The sequence below is a fragment of the Eleutherodactylus coqui genome, chromosome 4 (assembly GCF_035609145.1).
Source record: "Eleutherodactylus coqui strain aEleCoq1 chromosome 4, aEleCoq1.hap1, whole genome shotgun sequence".
NCBI lineage: Eukaryota > Metazoa > Chordata > Amphibia > Anura > Eleutherodactylidae > Eleutherodactylus > Eleutherodactylus coqui.
The window spans coordinates 114869668-114874182 of record NC_089840.1 but is presented as its reverse complement, the minus strand read 5'-3'; the positions used below and the strand labels follow the sequence as shown (position 1 = coordinate 114874182).

Sequence of the window (4515 nt, the reverse complement as noted above, 5' to 3'; positions counted from 1 at the left end):
AAATACATTAAAATCTTCTACTCAGCGCTCATTCTTATAGGTATAATTACATACACCTGTATTTTTTACATGATTTTCACTCACGTGGAAAAATATGCAGCATGTTGTACTTTGGGGTGTATTATGCACCAAAATAGGTCAAAGAAGTATATGAGTCAGTGCAAATATGCAGTGAACACGCATGCGAAAATACTGCAGAAGGGCCAAAATTCGTAGGAAATAGAACATTTTTGGTCTGTGAGGACATTGCATATTTAGAGAGTGAAAAATATATATGCCCGAGTAAATGAGCCCTAACACTGACAGTACTACTGGAGATAAACTAAGAATAGCGGGAAATATTTTAGACAGTAAGTTGTTTTTTTGTTTTTTTTACATTTCAATTTAAATGTATTTTTACAGATAAAACATGGCTTTCTTGAAGAAGTCTCTTCTCCTTGTTCTCTTCCTTGGATTAGTCTCACTTTCCATCTGTGAGGAAGAGTAAGTACTCATATAATATACAACGTATTAGAGGGTTATTCCCATCTCATACAGTGATGGTATATAACTAGGATATGCTATCACATACTGCTTCATGCGGTCCGACCGCTGAGACATCCACAGATCCTGGGAATGAAGGGGCAGATACACTGGTGTAATGTTGTAGCCCCTTCTCTGTTTGTTCCTGCACAGATGTGCTTCCGAAAGCTCCTAGGTTGGGAATGACAGTAGAGCTCCATTTAAGTAAAGGGGTAATGCTGCAGTTCCTGCTCAGTGTAATGAGGGGGCAGCACTGTGCAGGAAGAACCTGGAAGTATCTGCAGCAATAAAGCAGAGTCATTCCCGGGGTCTCAGAGGTCCGACTCCCACTGACCAATTTACTTTTGGTTCTGATATGGGTTTGAAATGAATGGGTTCTATTCTCTGCGTATTATATATAATACACCTGTGTAAAGCCGGCCAAACCTTTCCAGTATTTGTTAATGGAATGGGTGGAAACCTAACTTGTGAGCATATTAGAGCAACATTAATATTCTGCCACACTTAAAGGGAGTCTGTCAGCTTGAACATGCTGTCCAAACTGCAGGCAGCAAGTTATAGAGCAGGAGGAGCTGAGCAGACTGATATATGGTTTTATGGGGAAAAAATTCAATAAAACATGCATTTCACACATTTATATTTTTGCTCATTCTGAGCTGAAGAGTCTAGTGGGCGGAGCTCTCAGTGATTGACAAATTATCTGTGTATGAGTACACATACAGGGGTAGCTATCAATCACTAAATAAATAAATAAAAATAAATATATATATATACATATATATATATATATATATATATATATATATATATATATATATATATATATTCATTCCTATATATCAGTCTGCTCAGCTCCTCATGCTCTATAACATGGTGCCTGCAGTTTGGACAGCGTGTTCAAGATGACAGAATCCCTTTTTATGCTTGAAGTACAATCTCACTGCTTATCTGTTTATTTTCCTCCATCATTTTCCATTGAATTAGTATGTCCTTACTTTTGTAGCAAAAGGGAACATTGGTCCTAACTTGCGCATAGACAGTAGTGCTGGGAGGGGGGCAAGCGGGGCATGGTGCCCTGGGCGCAGGGGGGAAGGGCTCCTGTCTGCACACTGTAGGCAGAGATTAAGCACTTCTCACCCCTCTGCTCTGAATTAGGATAAAAGCACACAAAAAGTGGAGTTGTGCCCTATTTGGTCAGTCTTCTTGCAGCTCACTATGCACTGGGTGTGATTAAGGAGTGACCATGGCTGGAGCAGCTGTCTATAGGTGAGGGGGAAGAAGGGGGAGGGAAACAAGCAGTCTGTATGGAAGGAGGGATGGTGAAACTAATGGTTTTAATGTTGAGAGATTCCCACAGTGACAGTGCCTGCTGGGACTTGTAGGACTGTGACTGTCCAGCAGGTATGGTTTAAAGTTTACCTTGTACCCCTAATCAACATAATCAGGGATAAATGTCTTATTGGTGAGGGTCCAACTACTGGGACATTCACCAATCACAAGATATTTTGTGTCCCCCATATGAATGTAGCGGTTGTCGAACATGCATGCAGCTGCTCCTTTCATTTTATTCAGACTGTTGGAGAGCCAAGTACAAGCGCTCACCTCCGTCAGTCCCATTAACATGTATAGAGCAGCAGTGCTCCTGACTGACCCCCATTCATTCGGAGGGGTTATACAGGAACCCCATTTTGAAATCCAGGGCAGTGCCAGTGATCAGACCCCACACAATTAGACACTTTATCCCTAACCTGTTGACAAGAGATAAGTATTACAGTTGGTACAACCGCTATGAAGCGGGCCTGTAAGGTCTCACACCCACTTGCGTTTTTTTAACACTGCAATATCGCTGCGTTTTTTTTAAAACGATTGTCAATGGGACTTTCTAATGTTACAAGCCCATCGCAGGTTTGTGCTTTGCAATTTTTGTGCAATGCGTTTTTAATATTAGAAATTCCCATTGACAATTGCGTTAAAAAAACGCAGTGATATCGCAGGGTTAAAAAAATGCAAGTGTGTGGGAGCCCTAACCAGACTAAGCAGTCCTATACAAGTGCAGCATTCTGTGGGGACAGGTCTGCTCTCCTATTAGGCAAAATGGCACAATAATCATCAGTGATTGACAGCTGGTTGCTGTGTATCTGCATGAGAGGCAACAGTTCAGTCACTGTGTGGAGAGTCCCCGTAAGCAGCTAATATAGAAAGGAAGTCATTATTATACTATCATCTAACTGTATTGCTGTATTACCATCAATAATATAGGAACACATTGCGGTTGTTACATCTAATTGTGCCGCCATATTTCTGGTACTGTAACATCGCTCTGTGCTGCTGTATTACTGCTATGTATTACAGCACCAAAGAACACCATGGCTGATACTGTCAGAGCTGATACTGGCATGGATATCACACAACTGAAAGAAGCGGTGCAAAACCGAAAAACATGGAGGGAGCTCGTCTTTAGGCCCAATGTCCATGGGGAAAATAGATTTATTAAATCCGCGCAGGTCTCCCACGCGTGCGATCTGTGCCCATAGGGAATCATTGGGCACCCGCAGATAATTAAATACCTGCGGATGTCATTTTTGCCTGACAGGTGGATCGCACACGCAGGAAAACACCCACAGCATGCTCCATTTTTGTGCGAATTTCCCGCACGGACGGCTCCCATGGCTTCCATTGAAGCCAATGGAAGCTGTCTGAATCCACGGTACAGATGCAGCTGTCACTGCGTCCATGCCACAGGACTGCAGGAAACCAGGAGTTTAAAAGAAAGGAGATGGCACTGCGCATGCGCCCAGCGTGCCACCGACGTCCCGAGCCCATCGGCCATGCAGAAGAAAGAAGATATAAATATAGAGCCAGTACAAAAGTAATTTGGTGCCTACATTTTTCAACCTGGGAGCCAAATACATCTACTTTAATAGGAAAAAAAAAGTCAACTGCATTGTATATTGGCATTTTGTTAGGGTTGTTTGGCAAAAATGGTATAGTAGGTCGCTGAACTAAATCTTTGTCTCAGTGAGGAAAAGCCTCGCTACACCTCTGGCACAGAACACAGAAAAGTTGGCCATAACATGTTAAAATTATAACCAAAGGGATGTTTCGGTATTCAGTATGCTGTTTTCCAGAAATGGAGATTACTATCCACAAAATAAGACCCTTTCTTTAAAACCCTGACCTACTCTATAAGTTTTCTTCACAGGACTTTACTAAATCTCCCCTGACTGTCACTTGGTACTTATCTCTATTGTCACCAGATCAGGGCCTACGGAGATCGCTGCACTTCACAGCAGCAGCAGACTAGAAATCAAATAAATACCAATATATTATTAATTGACAATGTAGGAACAATTAGCATAATGTTTTATTAATTGTACACTGTCTCCTAACAGGAAAAGAGAGGAAGAAGCAGAAAACGAAGAAAATGTACAAAAAAGGGAGAATGGTGAAGAAAAGAGATTTATTGCGCCTATAGTACACACTGTTGAAGGTCTTCTTGGAGGTCTTCTTAATGGATAAAACCATTAATATAATACAATGCTTCATAACTGTAAAGAGCATAATTATTATTAGTTATGCCAATAATACATTAAAGCATGCTTAACTGAAATGCTGGTCTGTCTTTTTCTGCTCAGTACGCCATGTCTAATCCTGTTTGCAATACGTATTATTTAAGCATTCATTTCAATCATGGTCAATATGAGGATCATGAAGAGCCACACATTTTGTGGAACTTCCCAAAGCTCTGTCGTTTCTGGGTTCAGGTCTACACCCTAATATTCTCCATCACAAACATATCCCTACACAAAACGCCCTGGGAAGCTCTCTTGGGCAGAAGCATGCCTGACACCCCCAGACATATACACAAAATGAGTATCTTAGTGCTTTCTATCAGTATGCTTGGCAATCGCTCGCTCCTGGAGGAAAACTTCAGTTAGCATCAACTTCGTGAAATCTAAAGTTTCTTTAGCTCAAGGTCAATGAGAAGTTGGC

General features: G+C 41.4%; 1 long non-coding RNA gene across 1 annotated transcript; it reads left to right on the top strand.

Annotated features, from left to right (window-relative positions):
- Positions 1 to 408: 408 nt before the first annotated feature.
- Positions 409 to 4132, top strand: LOC136624706 (uncharacterized). The gene is made up of 2 exons (XR_010792392.1): positions 409 to 483; positions 3915 to 4132. It is a non-coding gene; the product is annotated as an uncharacterized lncRNA (long non-coding RNA).
- Positions 4133 to 4515: the final 383 nt, after the last annotated feature.